Genomic DNA, 15,781 nt, shown 5'->3' on the forward strand with positions numbered 1-15,781 from the left:
GTTGAAATAATGGGATTAAAAGGGGAGATCCCTTCAGAAAGACAGAAACAATAGCAAAGACAAAAAACACTTTTGGAATCTGCTTTTAGTCAACACATAAGGAAAGGGTGCACCGGTCCTGGAAATACTGCAATACCAGGTCAATGCGTGGAGTGGACAGAGCAAGCTCTATTTCCATCTCCCTGTTCTAAAAATCCATTTAATATATGGTCCCCAGATAGGGGACGTATCAGATATTAAACTGATAAGAACAGATACTACACTTGATCTTAGCCAAAAGGCCGAGAAGCGATAACCCGAACGGGCCGCGCGTTGCCCGAGCCTGCCCGATACTGCTGTTCAGCCCTTGCAGCGATTCAGCCTACTTCTAGGCAATTCCATGGGGCCCTGCAGGCTCACACACTCACAGCTACACGGGAGGTGAATAAAGGCCGGAGAGGAAGCCAGACAGGATTTGCTTCTTTTGCTTGCACCACAATGCAGTGCTGAAAGAGGAGGAATCTACATAAAAACGCCTTCCTGGCAACGCCCAAATGCCCTGCTGCCATGCAGATAAACACTGGCAGCGGCAGCAAGTGCATGCCCACAGCCACCCCTTGTTCCTTCACACCTTGTATCAGCTGTAATCCAGTCCAGTCCAGTGCTGCCTGCTGAGCAGCACTGACCAACACTGCCTGGGCCCAGGCTTTTATCTCTGAGGCCCCATTATGATGTCAGAAAGCTGGCTCTGGAATCCTGAGGGCTCCACTATGACACGTGCAAAGTTCCGTCTGAACTTTATATAAGACGGTGAGGCTCAGTCAGTCACTCAGTGTTGCCTGAGAGGGCAACACTGCAACAGCCGGCCGCCAGGCTGTCTTTTTTTTGCACAGCTAGTTGCCTCCAGGAGGCCACAAGAGGGAGACAAGGGACTGCAAAATGGAAAATAGGCATCCACCAACTTTACAGACAACTTCTCCTTGCTCCTACAACCTCCATCCTTGCACAGTTTGTTATTCTTCTAGGTAACATAGTAACAAATCCAAATTGCTGCTCTCTTTGTAGGCAAGCAAGGCTTTGTTGCAACTGCAATTCTTACTTCTTCTTGAAATGTAGGGACGACAGTACATTCCATCACATCCATCTAGTGTACACAGGTAGGTCCATTGTGGCGGGCAGGCGAGCAGGCGGGCTGCTTTATTGGCTGTTTGCTGTTCCCCTACTCCACTCCACTATTTGACTGTTGTGCTGCATCAATCAATCAATCAATCAATCAATCAATCAATCAATCAATCAATCAATCAATCAATCAATCAATCAGTGGCTGGCTCAGGTGCAGCTCTTTAACTTACCTAAAAGGGAGGGCGGAGAGAAGACAAGGAAGGTGAATGAGGTGTTCCAATGTGAAATGCCGGAAACACAGAAACACAGACGACACACAACAAGAGGTGGCAATCTATTCATTAATTGCATTTAATCAATGAGCTCATTATCACTCATGCATTGTCCAACAGGTGTTGAAATAATGGGATTAAAAGGGGAGATCCCTTCAGAAAGACAGAAACAATAGCAAAGACAAAAAACACTTTTGGAATCTGCTTTTAGTCAACACATAAGGAAAGGGTGCACCGGTCCTGGAAATACTGCAATACCAGGTCAATGCGTGGAGTGGACAGAGCAAGCTCTATTTCCATCTCCCTGTTCTAAAAATCCATTTAATATATGGTCCCCAGATAGGGGACGTATCAGATATTAAACTGATAAGAACAGATACTACACTTGATCTTAGCCAAAAGGCCGAGAAGCGATAACCCGAACGGGCCGCGCGTTGCCCGAGCCTGCCCGATACTGCTGTTCAGCCCTTGCAGCGATTCAGCCTACTTCTAGGCAATTCCATGGGGCCCTGCAGGCTCACACACTCACAGCTACACGGGAGGTGAATAAAGGCCGGAGAGGAAGCCAGACAGGATTTGCTTCTTTTGCTTGCACCACAATGCAGTGCTGAAAGAGGAGGAATCTACATAAAAACGCCTTCCTGGCAACGCCCAAATGCCCTGCTGCCATGCAGATAAACACTGGCAGCGGCAGCAAGTGCATGCCCACAGCCACCCCTTGTTCCTTCACACCTTGTATCAGCTGTAATCCAGTCCAGTCCAGTGCTGCCTGCTGAGCAGCACTGACCAACACTGCCTGGGCCCAGGCTTTTATCTCTGAGGCCCCATTATGATGTCAGAAAGCTGGCTCTGGAATCCTGAGGGCTCCACTATGACACGTGCAAAGTTCCGTCTGAACTTTATATAAGACGGTGAGGCTCAGTCAGTCACTCAGTGTTGCCTGAGAGGGCAACACTGCAACAGCCGGCCGCCAGGCTGTCTTTTTTTTGCACAGCTAGTTGCCTCCAGGAGGCCACAAGAGGGAGACAAGGGACTGCAAAATGGAAAATAGGCATCCACCAACTTTACAGACAACTTCTCCTTGCTCCTACAACCTCCATCCTTGCACAGTTTGTTATTCTTCTAGGTAACATAGTAACAAATCCAAATTGCTGCTCTCTTTGTAGGCAAGCAAGGCTTTGTTGCAACTGCAATTCTTACTTCTTCTTGAAATGTAGGGACGACAGTACATTCCATCACATCCATCTAGTGTACACAGGTAGGTCCATTGTGGCGGGCAGGCGAGCGGGCGGGCTGCTTTATTGGCTGTTTGCTGTTCCCCTACTCCACTCCACTATTTGACTGTTGTGCTGCATCAATCAATCAATCAATCAATCAATCAATCAATCAATCAATCAATCAATCAGTGGCTGGCTCAGGTGCAGCTCTTTAACTTACCTAAAAGGGAGGGCGGAGAGAAGACAAGGAAGGTGAATGAGGTGTTCCAATGTGAAATGCCGGAAACACAGAAACACAGACGACACACAACAAGAGGTGGCAATCTATTCATTAATTGCATTTAATCAATGAGCTCATTATCACTCATGCATTGTCCAACAGGTGTTGAAATAATGGGATTAAAAGGGGAGATCCCTTCAGAAAGACAGAAACAATAGCAAAGACAAAAAACACTTTTGGAATCTGCTTTTAGTCAACACATAAGGAAAGGGTGCACCGGTCCTGGAAATACTGCAATACCAGGTCAATGCGTGGAGTGGACAGAGCAAGCTCTATTTCCATCTCCCTGTTCTAAAAATCCATTTAATATATGGTCCCCAGATAGGGGACGTATCAGATATTAAACTGATAAGAACAGATACTACACTTGATCTTAGCCAAAAGGCCGAGAAGCGATAACCCGAACGGGCCGCGCGTTGCCCGAGCCTGCCCGATACTGCTGTTCAGCCCTTGCAGCGATTCAGCCTACTTCTAGGCAATTCCATGGGGCCCTGCAGGCTCACACACTCACAGCTACACGGGAGGTGAATAAAGGCCGGAGAGGAAGCCAGACAGGATTTGCTTCTTTTGCTTGCACCACAATGCAGTGCTGAAAGAGGAGGAATCTACATAAAAACGCATTCCTGGCAACGCCCAAATGCCCTGCTGCCATGCAGATAAACACTGGCAGCGGCAGCAAGTGCATGCCCACAGCCACCCCTTGTTCCTTCACACCTTGTATCAGCTGTAATCCAGTCCAGTCCAGTGCTGCCTGCTGAGCAGCACTGACCAACACTGCCTGGGCCCAGGCTTTTATCTCTGAGGCCCCATTATGATGTCAGAAAGCTGGCTCTGGAATCCTGAGGGCTCCACTATGACACGTGCAAAGTTCCGTCTGAACTTTATATAAGACGGTGAGGCTCAGTCAGTCACTCAGTGTTGCCTGAGAGGGCAACACTGCAACAGCCGGCCGCCAGGCTGTCTTTTTTTTGCACAGCTAGTTGCCTCCAGGAGGCCACAAGAGGGAGACAAGGGACTGCAAAATGGAAAATAGGCATCCACCAACTTTACAGACAACTTCTCCTTGCTCCTACAACCTCCATCCTTGCACAGTTTGTTATTCTTCTAGGTAACATAGTAACAAATCCAAATTGCTGCTCTCTTTGTAGGCAAGCAAGGCTTTGTTGCAACTGCAATTCTTACTTCTTCTTGAAATGTAGGGACGACAGTACATTCCATCACATCCATCTAGTGTACACAGGTAGGTCCATTGTGGCGGGCAGGCGAGCGGGCGGGCTGCTTTATTGGCTGTTTGCTGTTCCCCTACTCCACTCCACTATTTGACTGTTGTGCTGCATCAATCAATCAATCAATCAATCAATCAGTGGCTGGCTCAGGTGCAGCTCTTTAACTTACCTAAAAGGGAGGGCGGAGAGAAGACAAGGAAGGTGAATGAGGTGTTCCAATGTGAAATGCCGGAAACACAGAAACACAGACGACACACAACAAGAGGTGGCAATCTATTCATTAATTGCATTTAATCAATGAGCTCATTATCACTCATGCATTGTCCAACAGGTGTTGAAATAATGGGATTAAAAGGGGAGATCCCTTCAGAAAGACAGAAACAATAGCAAAGACAAAAAACACTTTTGGAATCTGCTTTTAGTCAACACATAAGGAAAGGGTGCACCGGTCCTGGAAATACTGCAATACCAGGTCAATGCGTGGAGTGGACAGAGCAAGCTCTATTTCCATCTCCCTGTTCTAAAAATCCATTTAATATATGGTCCCCAGATAGGGGACGTATCAGATATTAAACTGATAAGAACAGATACTACACTTGATCTTAGCCAAAAGGCCGAGAAGCGATAACCCGAACGGGCCGCGCGTTGCCCGAGCCTGCCCGATACTGCTGTTCAGCCCTTGCAGCGATTCAGCCTACTTCTAGGCAATTCCATGGGGCCCTGCAGGCTCACACACTCACAGCTACACGGGAGGTGAATAAAGGCCGGAGAGGAAGCCAGACAGGATTTGCTTCTTTTGCTTGCACCACAATGCAGTGCTGAAAGAGGAGGAATCTACATAAAAACGCCTTCCTGGCAACGCCCAAATGCCCTGCTGCCATGCAGATAAACACTGGCAGCGGCAGCAAGTGCATGCCCACAGCCACCCCTTGTTCCTTCACACCTTGTATCAGCTGTAATCCAGTCCAGTCCAGTGCTGCCTGCTGAGCAGCACTGACCAACACTGCCTGGGCCCAGGCTTTTATCTCTGAGGCCCCATTATGATGTCAGAAAGCTGGCTCTGGAATCCTGAGGGCTCCACTATGACACGTGCAAAGTTCCGTCTGAACTTTATATAAGACGGTGAGGCTCAGTCAGTCACTCAGTGTTGCCTGAGAGGGCAACACTGCAACAGCCGGCCGCCAGGCTGTCTTTTTTTTGCACAGCTAGTTGCCTCCAGGAGGCCACAAGAGGGAGACAAGGGACTGCAAAATGGAAAATAGGCATCCACCAACTTTACAGACAACTTCTCCTTGCTCCTACAACCTCCATCCTTGCACAGTTTGTTATTCTTCTAGGTAACATAGTAACAAATCCAAATTGCTGCTCTCTTTGTAGGCAAGCAAGGCTTTGTTGCAACTGCAATTCTTACTTCTTCTTGAAATGTAGGGACGACAGTACATTCCATCACATCCATCTAGTGTACACAGGTAGGTCCATTGTGGCGGGCAGGCGAGCGGGCGGGCTGCTTTATTGGCTGTTTGCTGTTCCCCTACTCCACTCCACTATTTGACTGTTGTGCTGCATCAATCAATCAATCAATCAATCAATCAATCAATCAATCAATCAATCAATCAATCAATCAGTGGCTGGCTCAGGTGCAGCTCTTTAACTTACCTAAAAGGGAGGGCGGAGAGAAGACAAGGAAGGTGAATGAGGTGTTCCAATGTGAAATGCCAGAAACACAGAAACACAGACGACACACAACAAGAGGTGGCAATCTATTCATTAATTGCATTTAATCAATGAGCTCATTATCACTCATGCATTGTCCAACAGGTGTTGAAATAATGGGATTAAAAGGGGAGATCCCTTCAGAAAGACAGAAACAATAGCAAAGACAAAAAACACTTTTGGAATCTGCTTTTAGTCAACACATAAGGAAAGGGTGCACCGGTCCTGGAAATACTGCAATACCAGGTCAATGCGTGGAGTGGACAGAGCAAGCTCTATTTCCATCTCCCTGTTCTAAAAATCCATTTAATATATGGTCCCCAGATAGGGGACGTATCAGATATTAAACTGATAAGAACAGATACTACACTTGATCTTAGCCAAAAGGCCGAGAAGCGATAACCCGAACGGGCCGCGCGTTGCCCGAGCCTGCCCGATACTGCTGTTCAGCCCTTGCAGCGATTCAGCCTACTTCTAGGCAATTCCATGGGGCCCTGCAGGCTCACACACTCACAGCTACACGGGAGGTGAATAAAGGCCGGAGAGGAAGCCAGACAGGATTTGCTTCTTTTGCTTGCACCACAATGCAGTGCTGAAAGAGGAGGAATCTACATAAAAACGCCTTCCTGGCAACGCCCAAATGCCCTGCTGCCATGCAGATAAACACTGGCAGCGGCAGCAAGTGCATGCCCACAGCCACCCCTTGTTCCTTCACACCTTGTATCAGCTGTAATCCAGTCCAGTCCAGTGCTGCCTGCTGAGCAGCACTGACCAACACTGCCTGGGCCCAGGCTTTTATCTCTGAGGCCCCATTATGATGTCAGAAAGCTGGCTCTGGAATCCTGAGGGCTCCACTATGACACGTGCAAAGTTCCGTCTGAACTTTATATAAGACGGTGAGGCTCAGTCAGTCACTCAGTGTTGCCTGAGAGGGCAACACTGCAACAGCCGGCCGCCAGGCTGTCTTTTTTTTGCACAGCTAGTTGCCTCCAGGAGGCCACAAGAGGGAGACAAGGGACTGCAAAATGGAAAATAGGCATCCACCAACTTTACAGACAACTTCTCCTTGCTCCTACAACCTCCATCCTTGCACAGTTTGTTATTCTTCTAGGTAACATAGTAACAAATCCAAATTGCTGCTCTCTTTGTAGGCAAGCAAGGCTTTGTTGCAACTGCAATTCTTACTTCTTCTTGAAATGTAGGGACGACAGTACATTCCATCACATCCATCTAGTGTACACAGGTAGGTCCATTGTGGCGGGCAGGCGAGCGGGCGGGCTGCTTTATTGGCTGTTTGCTGTTCCCCTACTCCACTCCACTATTTGACTGTTGTGCTGCATCAATCAATCAATCAATCAATCAATCAATCAATCAATCAATCAATCAATCAATCAGTGGCTGGCTCAGGTGCAGCTCTTTAACTTACCTAAAAGGGAGGGCGGAGAGAAGACAAGGAAGGTGAATGAGGTGTTCCAATGTGAAATGCCGGAAACACAGAAACACAGACGACACACAACAAGAGGTGGCAATCTATTCATTAATTGCATTTAATCAATGAGCTCATTATCACTCATGCATTGTCCAACAGGTGTTGAAATAATGGGATTAAAAGGGGAGATCCCTTCAGAAAGACAGAAACAATAGCAAAGACAAAAAACACTTTTGGAATCTGCTTTTAGTCAACACATAAGGAAAGGGTGCTCCGGTCCTGGAAATACTGCAATACCAGGTCAATGCGTGGAGTGGACAGAGCAAGCTCTATTTCCATCTCCCTGTTCTAAAAATCCATTTAATATATGGTCCCCAGATAGGGGACGTATCAGATATTAAACTGATAAGAACAGATACTACACTTGATCTTAGCCAAAAGGCCGAGAAGCGATAACCCGAACGGGCCGCGCGTTGCCCGAGCCTGCCCGATACTGCTGTTCAGCCCTTGCAGCGATTCAGCCTACTTCTAGGCAATTCCATGGGGCCCTGCAGGCTCACACACTCACAGCTACACGGGAGGTGAATAAAGGCCGGAGAGGAAGCCAGACAGGATTTGCTTCTTTTGCTTGCACCACAATGCAGTGCTGAAAGAGGAGGAATCTACATAAAAACGCCTTCCTGGCAACGCCCAAATGCCCTGCTGCCATGCAGATAAACACTGGCAGCGGCAGCAAGTGCATGCCCACAGCCACCCCTTGTTCCTTCACACCTTGTATCAGCTGTAATCCAGTCCAGTCCAGTGCTGCCTGCTGAGCAGCACTGACCAACACTGCCTGGGCCCAGGCTTTTATCTCTGAGGCCCCATTATGATGTCAGAAAGCTGGCTCTGGAATCCTGAGGGCTCCACTATGACACGTGCAAAGTTCCGTCTGAACTTTATATAAGACGGTGAGGCTCAGTCAGTCACTCAGTGTTGCCTGAGAGGGCAACACTGCAACAGCCGGCCGCCAGGCTGTCTTTTTTTTGCACAGCTAGTTGCCTCCAGGAGGCCACAAGAGGGAGACAAGGGACTGCAAAATGGAAAATAGGCATCCACCAACTTTACAGACAACTTCTCCTTGCTCCTACAACCTCCATCCTTGCACAGTTTGTTATTCTTCTAGGTAACATAGTAACAAATCCAAATTGCTGCTCTCTTTGTAGGCAAGCAAGGCTTTGTTGCAACTGCAATTCTTACTTCTTCTTGAAATGTAGGGACGACAGTACATTCCATCACATCCATCTAGTGTACACAGGTAGGTCCATTGTGGCGGGCAGGCGAGCGGGCGGGCTGCTTTATTGGCTGTTTGCTGTTCCCCTACTCCACTCCACTATTTGACTGTTGTGCTGCATCAATCAATCAATCAATCAATCAATCAATCAATCAATCAATCAATCAGTGGCTGGCTCAGGTGCAGCTCTTTAACTTACCTAAAAGGGAGGGCGGAGAGAAGACAAGGAAGGTGAATGAGGTGTTCCAATGTGAAATGCCGGAAACACAGAAACACAGACGACACACAACAAGAGGTGGCAATCTATTCATTAATTGCATTTAATCAATGAGCTCATTATCACTCATGCATTGTCCAACAGGTGTTGAAATAATGGGATTAAAAGGGGAGATCCCTTCAGAAAGACAGAAACAATAGCAAAGACAAAAAACACTTTTGGAATCTGCTTTTAGTCAACACATAAGGAAAGGGTGCTCCGGTCCTGGAAATACTGCAATACCAGGTCAATGCGTGGAGTGGACAGAGCAAGCTCTATTTCCATCTCCCTGTTCTAAAAATCCATTTAATATATGGTCCCCAGATAGGGGACGTATCAGATATTAAACTGATAAGAACAGATACTACACTTGATCTTAGCCAAAAGGCCGAGAAGCGATAACCCGAACGGGCCGCGCGTTGCCCGAGCCTGCCCGATACTGCTGTTCAGCCCTTGCAGCGATTCAGCCTACTTCTAGGCAATTCCATGGGGCCCTGCAGGCTCACACACTCACAGCTACACGGGAGGTGAATAAAGGCCGGAGAGGAAGCCAGACAGGATTTGCTTCTTTTGCTTGCACCACAATGCAGTGCTGAAAGAGGAGGAATCTACATAAAAACGCATTCCTGGCAACGCCCAAATGCCCTGCTGCCATGCAGATAAACACTGGCAGCGGCAGCAAGTGCATGCCCACAGCCACCCCTTGTTCCTTCACACCTTGTATCAGCTGTAATCCAGTCCAGTCCAGTGCTGCCTGCTGAGCAGCACTGACCAACACTGCCTGGGCCCAGGCTTTTATCTCTGAGGCCCCATTATGATGTCAGAAAGCTGGCTCTGGAATCCTGAGGGCTCCACTATGACACGTGCAAAGTTCCGTCTGAACTTTATATAAGACGGTGAGGCTCAGTCAGTCACTCAGTGTTGCCTGAGAGGGCAACACTGCAACAGCCGGCCGCCAGGCTGTCTTTTTTTTGCACAGCTAGTTGCCTCCAGGAGGCCACAAGAGGGAGACAAGGGACTGCAAAATGGAAAATAGGCATCCACCAACTTTACAGACAACTTCTCCTTGCTCCTACAACCTCCATCCTTGCACAGTTTGTTATTCTTCTAGGTAACATAGTAACAAATCCAAATTGCTGCTCTCTTTGTAGGCAAGCAAGGCTTTGTTGCAACTGCAATTCTTACTTCTTCTTGAAATGTAGGGACGACAGTACATTCCATCACATCCATCTAGTGTACACAGGTAGGTCCATTGTGGCGGGCAGGCGAGCGGGCGGGCTGCTTTATTGGCTGTTTGCTGTTCCCCTACTCCACTCCACTATTTGACTGTTGTGCTGCATCAATCAATCAATCAATCAATCAATCAATCAATCAATCAATCAATCAATCAATCAATCAGTGGCTGGCTCAGGTGCAGCTCTTTAACTTACCTAAAAGGGAGGGCGGAGAGAAGACAAGGAAGGTGAATGAGGTGTTCCAATGTGAAATGCCGGAAACACAGAAACACAGACGACACACAACAAGAGGTGGCAATCTATTCATTAATTGCATTTAATCAATGAGCTCATTATCACTCATGCATTGTCCAACAGGTGTTGAAATAATGGGATTAAAAGGGGAGATCCCTTCAGAAAGACAGAAACAATAGCAAAGACAAAAAACACTTTTGGAATCTGCTTTTAGTCAACACATAAGGAAAGGGTGCACCGGTCCTGGAAATACTGCAATACCAGGTCAATGCGTGGAGTGGACAGAGCAAGCTCTATTTCCATCTCCCTGTTCTAAAAATCCATTTAATATATGGTCCCCAGATAGGGGACGTATCAGATATTAAACTGATAAGAACAGATACTACACTTGATCTTAGCCAAAAGGCCGAGAAGCGATAACCCGAACGGGCCGCGCGTTGCCCGAGCCTGCCCGATACTGCTGTTCAGCCCTTGCAGCGATTCAGCCTACTTCTAGGCAATTCCATGGGGCCCTGCAGGCTCACACACTCACAGCTACACGGGAGGTGAATAAAGGCCGGAGAGGAAGCCAGACAGGATTTGCTTCTTTTGCTTGCACCACAATGCAGTGCTGAAAGAGGAGGAATCTACATAAAAACGCCTTCCTGGCAACGCCCAAATGCCCTGCTGCCATGCAGATAAACACTGGCAGCGGCAGCAAGTGCATGCCCACAGCCACCCCTTGTTCCTTCACACCTTGTATCAGCTGTAATCCAGTCCAGTCCAGTGCTGCCTGCTGAGCAGCACTGACCAACACTGCCTGGGCCCAGGCTTTTATCTCTGAGGCCCCATTATGATGTCAGAAAGCTGGCTCTGGAATCCTGAGGGCTCCACTATGACACGTGCAAAGTTCCGTCTGAACTTTATATAAGACGGTGAGGCTCAGTCAGTCACTCAGTGTTGCCTGAGAGGGCAACACTGCAACAGCCGGCCGCCAGGCTGTCTTTTTTTTGCACAGCTAGTTGCCTCCAGGAGGCCACAAGAGGGAGACAAGGGACTGCAAAATGGAAAATAGGCATCCACCAACTTTACAGACAACTTCTCCTTGCTCCTACAACCTCCATCCTTGCACAGTTTGTTATTCTTCTAGGTAACATAGTAACAAATCCAAATTGCTGCTCTCTTTGTAGGCAAGCAAGGCTTTGTTGCAACTGCAATTCTTACTTCTTCTTGAAATGTAGGGACGACAGTACATTCCATCACATCCATCTAGTGTACACAGGTAGGTCCATTGTGGCGGGCAGGCGAGCGGGCGGGCTGCTTTATTGGCTGTTTGCTGTTCCCCTACTCCACTCCACTATTTGACTGTTGTGCTGCATCAATCAATCAATCAATCAATCAATCAATCAATCAATCAATCAGTGGCTGGCTCAGGTGCAGCTCTTTAACTTACCTAAAAGGGAGGGCGGAGAGAAGACAAGGAAGGTGAATGAGGTGTTCCAATGTGAAATGCCGGAAACACAGAAACACAGACGACACACAACAAGAGGTGGCAATCTATTCATTAATTGCATTTAATCAATGAGCTCATTATCACTCATGCATTGTCCAACAGGTGTTGAAATAATGGGATTAAAAGGGGAGATCCCTTCAGAAAGACAGAAACAATAGCAAAGACAAAAACACTTTTGGAATCTGCTTTTAGTCAACACATAAGGAAAGGGTGCACCGGTCCTGGAAATACTGCAATACCAGGTCAATGCGTGGAGTGGACAGAGCAAGCTCTATTTCCATCTCCCTGTTCTAAAAATCCATTTAATATATGGTCCCCAGATAGGGGACGTATCAGATATTAAACTGATAAGAACAGATACTACACTTGATCTTAGCCAAAAGGCCGAGAAGCGATAACCCGAACGGGCCGCGCGTTGCCCGAGCCTGCCCGATACTGCTGTTCAGCCCTTGCAGCGATTCAGCCTACTTCTAGGCAATTCCATGGGGCCCTGCAGGCTCACACACTCACAGCTACACGGGAGGTGAATAAAGGCCGGAGAGGAAGCCAGACAGGATTTGCTTCTTTTGCTTGCACCACAATGCAGTGCTGAAAGAGGAGGAATCTACATAAAAACGCCTTCCTGGCAACGCCCAAATGCCCTGCTGCCATGCAGATAAACACTGGCAGCGGCAGCAAGTGCATGCCCACAGCCACCCCTTGTTCCTTCACACCTTGTATCAGCTGTAATCCAGTCCAGTCCAGTGCTGCCTGCTGAGCAGCACTGACCAACACTGCCTGGGCCCAGGCTTTTATCTCTGAGGCCCCATTATGATGTCAGAAAGCTGGCTCTGGAATCCTGAGGGCTCCACTATGACACGTGCAAAGTTCCGTCTGAACTTTATATAAGACGGTGAGGCTCAGTCAGTCACTCAGTGTTGCCTGAGAGGGCAACACTGCAACAGCCGGCCGCCAGGCTGTCTTTTTTTTGCACAGCTAGTTGCCTCCAGGAGGCCACAAGAGGGAGACAAGGGACTGCAAAATGGAAAATAGGCATCCACCAACTTTACAGACAACTTCTCCTTGCTCCTACAACCTCCATCCTTGCACAGTTTGTTATTCTTCTAGGTAACATAGTAACAAATCCAAATTGCTGCTCTCTTTGTAGGCAAGCAAGGCTTTGTTGCAACTGCAATTCTTACTTCTTCTTGAAATGTAGGGACGACAGTACATTCCATCACATCCATCTAGTGTACACAGGTAGGTCCATTGTGGCGGGCAGGCGAGCGGGCGGGCTGCTTTATTGGCTGTTTGCTGTTCCCCTACTCCACTCCACTATTTGACTGTTGTGCTGCATCAATCAATCAATCAAACAATCAATCAATCAATCAATCAATCAATCAATCAATCAATCAATCAGTGGCTGGCTCAGGTGCAGCTCTTTAACTTACCTAAAAGGGAGGGCGGAGAGAAGACAAGGAAGGTGAATGAGGTGTTCCAATGTGAAATGCCGGAAACACAGAAACACAGACGACACACAACAAGAGGTGGCAATCTATTCATTAATTGCATTTAATCAATGAGCTCATTATCACTCATGCATTGTCCAACAGGTGTTGAAATAATGGGATTAAAAGGGGAGATCCCTTCAGAAAGACAGAAACAATAGCAAAGACAAAAAACACTTTTGGAATCTGCTTTTAGTCAACACATAAGGAAAGGGTGCACCGGTCCTGGAAATACTGCAATACCAGGTCAATGCGTGGAGTGGACAGAGCAAGCTCTATTTCCATCTCCCTGTTCTAAAAATCCATTTAATATATGGTCCCCAGATAGGGGACGTATCAGATATTAAACTGATAAGAACAGATACTACACTTGATCTTAGCCAAAAGGCCGAGAAGCGATAACCCGAACGGGCCGCGCGTTGCCCGAGCCTGCCCGATACTGCTGTTCAGCCCTTGCAGCGATTCAGCCTACTTCTAGGCAATTCCATGGGGCCCTGCAGGCTCACACACTCACAGCTACACGGGAGGTGAATAAAGGCCGGAGAGGAAGCCAGACAGGATTTGCTTCTTTTGCTTGCACCACAATGCAGTGCTGAAAGAGGAGGAATCTACATAAAAACGCCTTCCTGGCAACGCCCAAATGCCCTGCTGCCATGCAGATAAACACTGGCAGCGGCAGCAAGTGCATGCCCACAGCCACCCCTTGTTCCTTCACACCTTGTATCAGCTGTAATCCAGTCCAGTCCAGTGCTGCCTGCTGAGCAGCACTGACCAACACTGCCTGGGCCCAGGCTTTTATCTCTGAGGCCCCATTATGATGTCAGAAAGCTGGCTCTGGAATCCTGAGGGCTCCACTATGACACGTGCAAAGTTCCGTCTGAACTTTATATAAGACGGTGAGGCTCAGTCAGTCACTCAGTGTTGCCTGAGAGGGCAACACTGCAACAGCCGGCCGCCAGGCTGTCTTTTTTTTGCACAGCTAGTTGCCTCCAGGAGGCCACAAGAGGGAGACAAGGGACTGCAAAATGGAAAATAGGCATCCACCAACTTTACAGACAACTTCTCCTTGCTCCTACAACCTCCATCCTTGCACAGTTTGTTATTCTTCTAGGTAACATAGTAACAAATCCAAATTGCTGCTCTCTTTGTAGGCAAGCAAGGCTTTGTTGCAACTGCAATTCTTACTTCTTCTTGAAATGTAGGGACGACAGTACATTCCATCACATCCATCTAGTGTACACAGGTAGGTCCATTGTGGCGGGCAGGCGAGCGGGCGGGCTGCTTTATTGGCTGTTTGCTGTTCCCCTACTCCACTCCACTATTTGACTGTTGTGCTGCATCAATCAATCAATCAATCAATCAATCAATCAATCAATCAATCAATCAGTGGCTGGCTCAGGTGCAGCTCTTTAACTTACCTAAAAGGGAGGGCGGAGAGAAGACAAGGAAGGTGAATGAGGTGTTCCAATGTGAAATGCCGGAAACACAGAAACACAGACGACACACAACAAGAGGTGGCAATCTATTCATTAATTGCATTTAATCAATGAGCTCATTATCACTCATGCATTGTCCAACAGGTGTTGAAATAATGGGATTAAAAGGGGAGATCCCTTCAGAAAGACAGAAACAATAGCAAAGACAAAAAACACTTTTGGAATCTGCTTTTAGTCAACACATAAGGAAAGGGTGCACCGGTCCTGGAAATACTGCAATACCAGGTCAATGCGTGGAGTGGACAGAGCAAGCTCTATTTCCATCTCCCTGTTCTAAAAATCCATTTAATATATGGTCCCCAGATAGGGGACGTATCAGATATTAAACTGATAAGAACAGATACTTCACTTGATCTTAGCCAAAAGGCCGAGAAGCGATAACCCGAACGGGCCGCGCGTTGCCCGAGCCTGCCCGATACTGCTGTTCAGCCCTTGCAGCGATTCAGCCTACTTCTAGGCAATTCCATGGGGCCCTGCAGGCTCACACACTCACAGCTACACGGGAGGTGAATAAAGGCCGGAGAGGAAGCCAGACAGGATTTGCTTCTTTTGCTTGCACCACAATGCAGTGCTGAAAGAGGAGGAATCTACATAAAAACGCCTTCCTGGCAACGCCCAAATGCCCTGCTGCCATGCAGATAAACACTGGCAGCGGCAGCAAGTGCATGCCCACAGCCACCCCTTGTTCCTTCACACCTTGTATCAGCTGTAATCCAGTCCAGTCCAGTGCTGCCTGCTGAGCAGCACTGACCAACACTGCCTGGGCCCAGGCTTTTATCTCTGAGGCCCCATTATGATGTCAGAAAGCTGGCTCTGGAATCCTGAGGGCTCCACTATGACACGTGCAAAGTTCCGTCTGAACTTTATATAAGACGGTGAGGCTCAGTCAGTCACTCAGTGTTGCCTGAGAGGGCAACACTGCAACAGCCGGCCGCCAGGCTGTCTTTTTTTTTGCACAGCTAGTTGCCTCCAGGAGGCCACAAGAGGGAGACAAGGGACTGCAAAATGGAAAATAGGCATCCACCAACTTTACAGACAACTTCTCCTTGCTCCTACAACCTCCATCCTTG

At 47.9% G+C, this 15,781-nt stretch overlaps 11 non-coding genes across 11 annotated transcripts; all 11 read right to left on the minus strand.

The window, feature by feature from the left end:
* Positions 1 to 102: 102 nt before the first annotated feature.
* On the minus strand, positions 103 to 293 carry LOC142729283 (U2 spliceosomal RNA). The gene has a single exon (XR_012878111.1). It is a non-coding gene; the product is annotated as a U2 spliceosomal RNA (small nuclear RNA).
* A 1,304-nt stretch (positions 294 to 1,597) lies between these two features.
* On the minus strand, positions 1,598 to 1,788 carry LOC142729284 (U2 spliceosomal RNA). The gene has a single exon (XR_012878112.1). It is a non-coding gene; the product is annotated as a U2 spliceosomal RNA (small nuclear RNA).
* Positions 1,789 to 3,076: 1,288 nt separating this feature from the next.
* LOC142729285 (U2 spliceosomal RNA) lies at positions 3,077 to 3,267 on the minus strand. Its single transcript, XR_012878113.1, has one exon. It is a non-coding gene; the product is annotated as a U2 spliceosomal RNA (small nuclear RNA).
* Positions 3,268 to 4,531: 1,264 nt separating this feature from the next.
* LOC142729286 (U2 spliceosomal RNA) lies at positions 4,532 to 4,722 on the minus strand. Its single transcript, XR_012878114.1, has one exon. It is a non-coding gene; the product is annotated as a U2 spliceosomal RNA (small nuclear RNA).
* A 1,296-nt stretch (positions 4,723 to 6,018) lies between these two features.
* Positions 6,019 to 6,209, minus strand: LOC142729287 (U2 spliceosomal RNA). Its single transcript, XR_012878115.1, has one exon. It is a non-coding gene; the product is annotated as a U2 spliceosomal RNA (small nuclear RNA).
* Positions 6,210 to 7,501: 1,292 nt separating this feature from the next.
* LOC142729512 (U2 spliceosomal RNA) lies at positions 7,502 to 7,692 on the minus strand. The gene has a single exon (XR_012878319.1). It is a non-coding gene; the product is annotated as a U2 spliceosomal RNA (small nuclear RNA).
* A 1,284-nt stretch (positions 7,693 to 8,976) lies between these two features.
* Positions 8,977 to 9,167, minus strand: LOC142729513 (U2 spliceosomal RNA). Its single transcript, XR_012878320.1, has one exon. It is a non-coding gene; the product is annotated as a U2 spliceosomal RNA (small nuclear RNA).
* Positions 9,168 to 10,463: 1,296 nt separating this feature from the next.
* LOC142729290 (U2 spliceosomal RNA) lies at positions 10,464 to 10,654 on the minus strand. Its single transcript, XR_012878117.1, has one exon. It is a non-coding gene; the product is annotated as a U2 spliceosomal RNA (small nuclear RNA).
* Positions 10,655 to 11,933: 1,279 nt separating this feature from the next.
* On the minus strand, positions 11,934 to 12,124 carry LOC142729291 (U2 spliceosomal RNA). The gene has a single exon (XR_012878118.1). It is a non-coding gene; the product is annotated as a U2 spliceosomal RNA (small nuclear RNA).
* Positions 12,125 to 13,424: 1,300 nt separating this feature from the next.
* LOC142729292 (U2 spliceosomal RNA) lies at positions 13,425 to 13,615 on the minus strand. The gene has a single exon (XR_012878119.1). It is a non-coding gene; the product is annotated as a U2 spliceosomal RNA (small nuclear RNA).
* Positions 13,616 to 14,899: 1,284 nt separating this feature from the next.
* Positions 14,900 to 15,090, minus strand: LOC142729515 (U2 spliceosomal RNA). The gene has a single exon (XR_012878322.1). It is a non-coding gene; the product is annotated as a U2 spliceosomal RNA (small nuclear RNA).
* Positions 15,091 to 15,781: the final 691 nt, after the last annotated feature.

This window comes from Rhinoderma darwinii, unplaced genomic scaffold (assembly GCF_050947455.1).
Source record: "Rhinoderma darwinii isolate aRhiDar2 unplaced genomic scaffold, aRhiDar2.hap1 Scaffold_718, whole genome shotgun sequence".
In the NCBI taxonomy this organism is placed as follows: domain Eukaryota; kingdom Metazoa; phylum Chordata; class Amphibia; order Anura; family Rhinodermatidae; genus Rhinoderma; species Rhinoderma darwinii.